Below are 10,144 nucleotides of genomic sequence, written 5' to 3'. Positions count from 1 at the left end.
AAACCATTAACTCATAAGTTATGAAAGATGAAAAGTTTTGAAAGTTACAAAACTTGCCCTCGAGTTTTGGAACATGTAAAGTCACCTTAAAAACTTTTGTTCCAACCCCTAGAATTTTAAAAGTTAAAATTCAACCCTTATAATATTATAAGTTTAATACTTATTATATATGTATAAGAACAAGTTGTTTTACTGTTAGTAGGCCTCATTCACGAAGCCGGTCTATAAGGGGGGTATAAGGTTGATGCCTATAAAATGGTAGCTTAATGGGTGTCCACTCTCACCCACCGCTTCCTTGATCGGTGGAGGGTCATTAGCCGAACAAGTAAGACAAAGACTTTAAATCTTCATTAAAAGTATGATGAATATAAAGTAACTAAATGTTTTTATAAATTCCCAATCTTACTTACTTTACGAAAATGTGAATAAGGTGCTAACCCATGAAATTACACTTTGCACTTTGATTAAGTTGTTAGTGGAGCGTGTGTGGTTAACCGGCACACTAAATTGGACTTAACAAGGTAGGAAAATGGTGGCTTAAGGTTTATCATAGGTCGGTGGAGCATGTGTGGTTAACCGACACATCGATTGAGTGATAAACATTAAGGGTACCAAGTAATTTGCATTGTTACTTCACACCTTTTTTTGTGATCCTCGGCACCCCAGTCACAAAACCTGAAGGGCACACTCGAGATTGAAACATGCCATTGAAAAGTTCAATGAATCTCAAAGAATCTAGGAGTTTAAAAACTAATTAAAACCTAATAATTTATTTCGTTTTTCATGGTGGAATTTGGTGAATCGTCATTCACCTACCTTCAAATATTTTATAGCTTGGATTACGGCATCCCTCTTCTAAGTTATAAAATATTGTGTTGGGTCCTATCCTTAATATTACATTTGGGTGTCTTATTAAGGACTGTCTTTATATCTAATCTAAACCTGTCCTTCTTTCCAGATGTCTTCCAACAATGTTTCTTCTGGATCAAACCCTATCGGCTCTTTCTCTCTCATGAACCTTTGTAGGAGAGTCATATTTGATGGATCTAACTTTATGGATTGGATCAGGAACATCAGGATGGTCACTCGGTATGAGGACAAGGAATATGTTCTTGACATGGAGCTGAAGGAACTTGAGTCGTCTACTACTCCTGAGGTGATCGTTGAATATCAGGCACATGAAAGAGAAGCTACCAAAGTAGCATGTATCATGTTGGCCACAATGACAGCCGAGCTCCAGAAGTCCTATGAGGACTACTATCCTTTTGGGATGCACCAAGATTTGATGGACTGCTACCATCAGAGTGCTCGTCAAGAGCGATATGAAATTATCTCCTCCATGATAACAACCTGAATGAAGGATGGTGAACCCATCACGGGCCACATGCAGAAAATGCAAAGGTATGTGGACCGTTTGCTGAAACTGAATGTGAACTTCCCCGAGGAGTTGGCAATTGACATCGTTTTGCACTCCTTACCCTCGTGTTATGATCAATTTCGTATGACATACCACATGAACAAGGAGGAAGTTACACTTATCAAACTTCAAGGACTCTTGAAGACTACGGAAAGTGGTCTTAAGAATAAATCGGTTGTTAACACTCCTACTCCTACCGTGGCCCTTGTCTTGGCAATCGGGCAAGGCAAAGGAAAGAAGAGGAAGAGCCCTTCGAAGGGTACCAAGGGTAAGACCCTTGATGGCTCATCTTCATGTGGAACCAAGAAAGGTTTCGTCACTCCTTCTGCTAACCCTAAAGTGGTTGAATGCTTCTATTGCCATGAAAAGTCGCACGGGAAGCGAAACTGCCCAAAGTACCAGCAAGATGTGAAGGATGGGAAAGTAAAACCCAACCATGTAGGTACATACATTATATTGTCTAATAATTCACCCCATTCTAATTCTTGGGTCCTTGATACAGATTGTGGTATTCACATATGTACTGATTTGCAGGGACTAAGAAGAAGTGAGAATGTGGAGCATGGGAAGATAAACTTGATCATGGGGAATAGGAGGGCTTCACCTGTCACCAAGATTGGAGTTTATTCTTTGTTTATAAGTAGTGGATTAGTGTTTGATTTGAATAAGTGTTGTTACTCGTCTGAAATGGCGAGAAATATTATTTCCTTTCATGGTTTGTACAAACAATGTTTTATGGCATTGTTGTTTTGGACATGTAAGCAAGAAATGCATAGGTCAACTCCAAAATGATGGAGTCTTGGAGTTATTTGACCTAAATTCAGATGATAGTTGTGAATCTTGTTTGCTTAGGAAAGTGAAAAAGTCACCCTTCAATAGTACTTGTGCTAGGGGTGAGGGTTTGTTGGACCTCATACATACTGATGTGTGTGGACCCTTCAGAACCGCCACAAGAGATGCTAACCACTTCTATGTGACTTTTACTAATGATTTTAGTAGATATGGATATGTCTACTTAATCAAGCATAAGTCAGAGACCTTTGAAAGATTCAAAGAGTTCAAACATGAAGTGGATAATCAGTTGGGCAGGAACATTAAGATGCTTCGATCCGATCGAGGTGGTGAGTATCTTAGTACAGAGTTCCTTGACTATCTTAAGGAATGTGGGATTATCTCACAATTGACACCTCCCAGGACACCATAACTTAATGGTGTGGCTGAGAGGCGCAATCGAACCTTGTTGGATATGGTTCGTTCCATGATGAGTTGAGCTTCGCTACCAATCTCATTCTGGGGGTATGCCTTAGAGACTGCCACCCATATCCTTAATCTAGTCCCTACAAAGAAGGTTGCCAAAACACCTCATGAGATGTGGACCGAAAAAGTTCCCAATCTGGACCACATCAATATTTTGGGTGTAACACCCGATTCCTGGTACGCATTTAATTCAAGCATTTTTATGTTTTTCTTTGGGAATCGACGAGTTGGAGGACCCACTCGTCGAGTAGAGTCGAGATCCACAGACATCTTAAGTGATCTACTCGACGTGTCGGGAGACGGACTTGGCGAGTAGGCACTGCACGAGTAAAACCCTAAATCTGAGGGTTTTCACCTATATAAACACGTTAACTCAGCCTCCCTTGTCCTTATCACTCCCTTAGAGTTGGATATCGAAACCCTAGCCGTTTGTGTGTGTGTTAAGGCCATTTTGGTGCTCTTGGTTAGTTTTTGAAGCTTGGAAGGAAGAAAGAAGCTGGGAAATTCGAGTTGGGGATTGTAGATTCAGAGATCTTACTTCATCTTCAGCTTAAGCAAGGTAAATGCCCCCTGTTTTGGTCTTCCTTTTTGGCTGTTCATCTTTAGGGCTTAGATTCATGGTGCAATAAGGGCCTCTTAAGCCATTTTTGGATTTCTAAGGTGATTCATGGGGTTCTACTTCCAGATTTGAGTCATTGGAGGGGCCTCATGGCATAAAGGTGCCAACTCTATGGCCATGAAAGCCCCATGCACATTGTAGAGTACCTTCTATGGACTTTTGAGCTAAAAACCCCATGCATGTGCATCAAGTTTGGAACTTTACGTATAAAATGGAAATTAGGAGGCCAGATCTATGGTTTCGGTTTGTTAAATCCCATTTAGATCGACTGTATAGAAATGGTCAAGGTTGGACTCGGCGAGTCGTTCTTGGGATTCGGTGAGTCGGTGCGTTTTCAGCCATCTTAAACCCTTCTGCGATGGTCAGTTGTTAGAAAAGGGAGTCCCATAACTGTTTAGATGTGTTGGGAGACCTGGAGTTCATAGGACTCGACGAGTGCTAGAATAGACTCGGCGAGTCCAAGGCAATCTCCTAATGGTTGAAGATGAACGCGACGAATTGTTCATACAACTCGGCGAGTCAAGGACAGGACTTGTTCATCAGATGAAGGTGAACTCGACGAGTTGTTCAGAAACTCGGCGAGTCGGATGAAGGTTCATTTGATGATCATATAGATGAGGAACTCGTCGAGTCGTTGCTAAACTCGACGAGTAGAGTCGTGGATAAGGACGGGTAAAGGGTTAGGGACTCGACGAGTTGGCGGCCCAACTCGGCGAGTCGGGTCAACTGGAAGTTGACTTTGACTTGGACTTGGTTAGGGGTAAAATAGTCATTTTACCCTAAGAGTAGATATTAGATTCTGACTAAGTGTTTTGTAGGGATTATAGTCGGAGGATTCCCAGAGCAGCAGCAAACAGAGGCTTCCCGCACAGATTATCCGCAGCTACTCGTACGAGGTGAGTTACCTTCTAGTAGCGGTGGGTCTACGGCCACAATGCCGGCACACCAGTAGGAGTTGTATGTTAGATGATTGTCTTTGTGATATCATCTAGGTTTGCTACTACCTGATATGTTATATGCTGGCATGATATGTTATATGTGATAGTAGTAGAGTTTAGTTGTTAGGACCGAAAGGTAGGTCAGACTCCCCAGATATGTCTGACAGTATGTGATGTTACGTTTATATGCTGGCATGATATGTTATATGTGATAGTGGTAGTAGGAGGGGAATAGTCCCTAAGTTCGGTTGTTAGGACCGAAGGGTAGTTCGGACACCCCAGATATGTCTGGTAGTATGTTTATGTTATGTTATATGCGATAGTAGCAATAGGGGGGGTGGAACAGTCCCCGAGGGTCGGTTGTTAGGACCGACGGGTAGGTCGGCACCCGAGAATGGATTGACACGGGTAGGTCAGCACCCCAGAATGGCTTGACACGGGTAGATCGGCACCCCAGAATGGCCGTACCGGGTAGGTCGGGCACCCCAGAATTGCCCAGCAATATGTATTCTATGTGATCGTATGGTATGTGGTACGATGGGGGAACTCACTAAGTTTCGTGCTTACAGTTTTCAGCTGTGTTTCAGGTACCTCCTCAGCGAAGGGGAAGGAGCCGGCGCGGTAGTTGCACATCTTACACACACCTCAGATTCTGCACTATAAGATTCCTTGGGATTGTACTCTGACATTATCACTATTTTACGATTTGGGTTTTCAGAAATTATACAATGTTTTTGAGCACCACTTCCCGCACATAAATATCATCTAATTTCTTGGCGGAGATACTCTTAGAAATCGGAATAAAAGGAGCAATCTTGGTCAGCATGTCCATAATAACCCAAATGGAATCAACACCCAGCGTCGTCCCGGACAATTTCATGATAAAACCCATGGTGATCTCCTCCTATTTCCACATGGGGATGGGTAGCAAATGAACCTTTCCGTGAGGTCTCTGATGCTCGACTTTGACCTTCCTACAGGTCAAACACCATTCAACAAACCACAAAACTTCCCTCTTCATGCAGGGCCACCAATAGCTCAATCTCAGGTCTCGGTACATTTTTGTGGCCCCGGGTGGATAGAAAACCTGGACTTATGCACCCACTTTAAAATATTTTGCCTCACTCCCCCAAATGCCGGAACCCAAACCCTCCCACACTGAGTCAATAATCCCTGGCTGTCTCGAACAAACAAAGGAATCTGGCTCCTGATCTGCTCGGTTTTCCAGTTCTCCTTCTTCAATCCCTCCACCTGTGGCCCCTTGACATCAAAGGTAAGATAACCGTCATCCTCAAGCAAAAATATCAGATCGGAGTACTTGTTGCCTTGCGAATCAAAGCATCGACCATTACATTGGCCTTCTTGGGATGATACAAAATCTCGTAGTCATAATCTTTTACCACATCTAACCATCTTCTTTGCCTCATATTCATATTCTGCTGATCCATCAAATATATCAAACTTTTGTGACCGGTGAAGATGGTGCATCGAACTCCATATAAATAATGTCTCCAAATCTTGAGGCAAACACTATCGCCCCCAATTCCAAGTCATGAGTGGGGTAATTCTCCTCATGATGCTTTATCTGCCTCGAGGCGTAAGCAATCTCATGACCCCTATGCATCAGAACAACTCCCAAACCCAAAATAGAAGAGTCACAATACACAACACAATCATCCAATCCCTCGGGTAACGCCAGAATCGGGGCCTCGCATAATTTCTATCTCAAAGTCTTGAATGCCAATTGCTGATTTGGACCCCACCGAAAGGTCACACACTTCTTGGTCAAGCGGGTCAAAGGTATGACAATCTTGGAGAAATCCTGGATAAATCTCCAATAGTACCCCACTAAACCCAAGAAACTTCGGATCTCGAATGCGTTCTTCGGAACCTCGCAACGCATCACCGCCTTAATCTTGGCCGGATCCACCAAGATACCCTCTTGGTTGACGACGTGCTCCAGAAATTGCATCTCATGCAACCAAAACTCATATTTAGAGAACTTGGAATATAGCCTCTCCTTCCTCAAGGTCTCCAATACCTCCCTCAAATGTTGCACATGCTGCTCCTTGGTCTTAGAATACACCAGGATATCATCAATAAAACGATCACAAACCGGTCCAGAATCAGCCTACAAACCCAGTTCGTGAGTTCCATGAACGCCGCTGAAGCATTGGTGAGCCCAAATGGCATCACCACAAAATCATTATGACCATAACGAGTTCTGAAAGCCATCTTTGGTATATACTCATCCATGATCCTCATCTAATGATACCCCGACCGAAGATCAATCTTGGAAAACCAATATGCACCCTGAAGCTGATCAAATGGGTCATCAATCTTAAGAAATGGATAACGTTTCTTCACCGTCAGCTTGTTTAACTCCCGATAATCAATGCACATCCTGTGCGACTGATCCTTCTTTTTTACAAACAGGATCGGTGCTCCCCACAGGGAATTGCTCGAATAAATAAATCCCTTGTCTAGCAGCTCCTAGAGCTGCGTAGACAATTCCTGCATCTCAAGCGGAGCTAGAGGATATGATGCCTTGGACATCGAGCTGCACCAGGCACCATTGGTACCCTGCTCATCTCTGACGTGGCCTCCACCTGGCTCATCTCTGACGTGGCCTCCACCCTCGAATCCGAGACATAAGCTAAAAACCTAGAACAAACCTACTGAAGGAGTCTCCTAGCCCTCTCAGCTGAACAGAGGGTTGACCCATGCGAGGCTCTCTCTCCATGAATAACCAGTTCTCCCTACTTGGGGTTCAAACTCTCACCAGCTCATGCTCACAATCGATCATGGACCCAGTGGCCCCCAACTAGTCCATCCTGATGATTACTTTAATCCTCTTAAAGGAATTAGGACCAAAACAATAGGAAACCTCTCGCCGAACATATTCAAAACATTCCTCTAAAATACCCTCGTAGCGCTCACGGTACGATCATCCGCAATCTCCACCTCGAGTGGGGAATCCAATTCCCCGGAGCATCTCGAAACTTCTTGCTGAGCGCAAGAGATACAAATGATCGAGTAGCCCCCGAATCAAAAAGAACATTAGCCGACAATCCATTGACCAAAAAGGTCCCTATACTAGATCATAACAATATTAGCATAAACATTAAAATAAATAATAAATGAATAGATCACATACCAGTCACAACGTCTGGTGTTGCTCGGGACTCCTCTGTGGTCAGCTGAAATGCACGACTCTTCACCGCAGGAGACTCCGCCTTAACCGGGCTGCCATCAGTAATCCTCATTGTGGCGGGTGCAGGCGTTTCCATTGTTCCCCCCATTAACCTTGGAAAATCGGACTTTTTATGTCCGGTCTGGTTGTAGTGAAAACAAATCAATCCTTTCTTGGGGAAATCCCTGCTCATGTGACCCGGCTGGCCACAAGCATAACATGTTGAGTCTACCACCCGACAGGCTCCACTGTTCGTCTTGCCGCACTTGGCACATTGGCCACGGCCTTGCTGGCCCCTGCTAGGAGGATTGGAGGTCTTAGGCTTCTTAGCCTGACCCACTGCTACATGAACTTGCTCTAGCTTCCGTTTCGTCCGGAGCTCCAACTCAATTTCCTGTTCCCGGGCCTTCTCCACCATGTCATTCAGGGTCTTGCACCCTGAAAAGCTCACAAAATCATGGATATCATCCCTCAGCATGGAATGATACCTCGTCTTCTTCATCTCCTCATCCACAACATTCTGCGGAACCAATAGTGCCCTATCCCAAAACTTGGCGGTGATCACCGCCACAGTCTCTATAGTCTGATGCTGATCCTAGAACTCTCTCACCAAACGCTACACCTCAATGGCCAGTGCGAAATCCTTATCAAACCTCCTCACAAACTCCTCCCAAGTCATCTCAGCCACACCCCCGAATCCCACCTCACAGATAACCTCCTCCCACTAGTCTCGTACTCTGTCCCTTAACATACAAGATGCGAACCCCACCTTTTTTGCCTCGGGGCAAAAGCTCGTGCATTTAGGATTCTCCATGTCTGCCCCCAAGCGTCGACTAGTAATGGGTTCCCTGACCCCAAAGAACTCAGGCTCACCACACACCTTGAACTCCTGGAATGAAGGAGCTCGGACCCCAATCTGGCTTGCAACAATCTCGAATCAAAAAGACCTGAGCCACTCCTCCATGATCTCCATGATGCCCTCCTTTACGGTACCAAAGATCACCGAGGTAGCGTCAAGGATGCTATGAGTAACCTCGGCCGTATTGAGATCGCACAACCTCTCATCAATGGGTTGTACACCAGAGCCCGAACCGCACATGATCATCACCATCCTCAATAGAAAAATACCATATAATACAAATTGATAAAGAAGTTCGAAGGGGTTCCTCCTTATTGGAATCCTTAGAGGTTCCGGGAACTGACATTTTTTTAGGTAAATGTCTTGTGCTTTCAGTAGTATGGGCCCAATACTACCTTCCACACCTACTTGTACCTTCCCTAAGTCCATACCTGATACCTCTAGATCACCCAAATAAAATAACATGACCACAAAATACATCATGAACTCAAATCCTAGACTATTCTAAGATTTCTCAATCCTCACAGAACCAGAAACTCAAATCAGTCATAGCAGGTTGCCCTATTCATGCAAGTTATACACAAATAGAATCACATGGATCGTCAAATAAGCTTCTACCCTAAACCACAACCAAATAAGGAACATGAATAAGGCAGAATCCATAATTCTAGGGCTATGCAATCCTAGACATATACAACTATGAAAGAATACACTTCGAAAATAACCAATTCAACATCAATTTCCAAATATAACTATAGCATGGCTAACACATTAGGAACACTTAGTTGAGCACGGCCGATTACGCGCATTACACTCTCCCCTTTTTACTTATGAAAACTATTTCAAGAAAACTTTAACTTTTGGTTTGTTTTTCGAAAAAGGGTTTACCATTTCCTCGGTCTGAGTTCTGACAGACCCAAGAGTGTGCCCAAATCCCTGAAACCAAGGCTCTGATACCAACTTGTAACAGCCCAAAAACTAAGGTAAAAATTTTCATTTAATACTTATAAATCGCATTCAGGTTTTTATCCAAAATTCCATTACATAACATATTGTTTACAAGATGAGAGTATCCAAAACAACTAGTGCGGAATAATGGAGAGTACATGTTGCGCCATAAAGTCGGGCCCTTGCACTTAGAACCAGAAGAACCTGAAACACCACCAAAACTGTAAGCACACGCTTGGTGAGTTTCCCAAAATACACAAATCACATAATCATATAATGCCATGCATATATACACATAAAACTACCATGGACTCCCTCCATAGTCTTTAACCGATATGCCATGGGCTACCCCCATGGTCTTATAAGTTATACCCAAGTGTCATAGGCTCCCCCTCATGATCTTACCAAGTGTCATGGGATCCCCATGGTCTTCATGTAAATCAATACACTCCAAATAACTGGCCATTTCATAATCATTTATAGAGATTTCACATCAAGTAATGGGTCGGCACTGGTGCCTTCGACCCATTGGTATAGTGAGAAGACTCACCTCAGTCTGCTGAACACAAAAGCTGCTCGACTACTAGCCCAAAATGTCACACTGAACAAATATACAAAACACCCTAATTAGAATTGAGTCACAACTTAGACAAAGGACCAACATCTTAATCTAAGGCCCACCCTCAAAGCTCAAATGTCTAACCTACATTAATGGTCCTAAAATCAAAGTCCAAATATAATGGGCCATATGTCCCAATAAGGCCCAAACATGACATCAATGCCCCAACAATAATGAAAGCCCAATAACTCTAAATAGCCCGAGGCCTATGGCTGAATAAGGCCCAATAAGCTTGCAAGCCTAACAAAACCCAACTCTCCTGTGGTGCGTACGCCCAACGTACTACATTAGTAC

Source organism: Lactuca serriola, chromosome 8 (assembly GCF_051521515.1).
Source record: "Lactuca serriola cultivar US96UC23 chromosome 8, Lser_US96UC23_V15, whole genome shotgun sequence".
Lineage (NCBI taxonomy): Eukaryota > Viridiplantae > Streptophyta > Magnoliopsida > Asterales > Asteraceae > Lactuca > Lactuca serriola.
The sequence above is the reverse complement of the archived record's forward strand: the minus strand, read 5'-3'. Positions refer to the sequence as shown.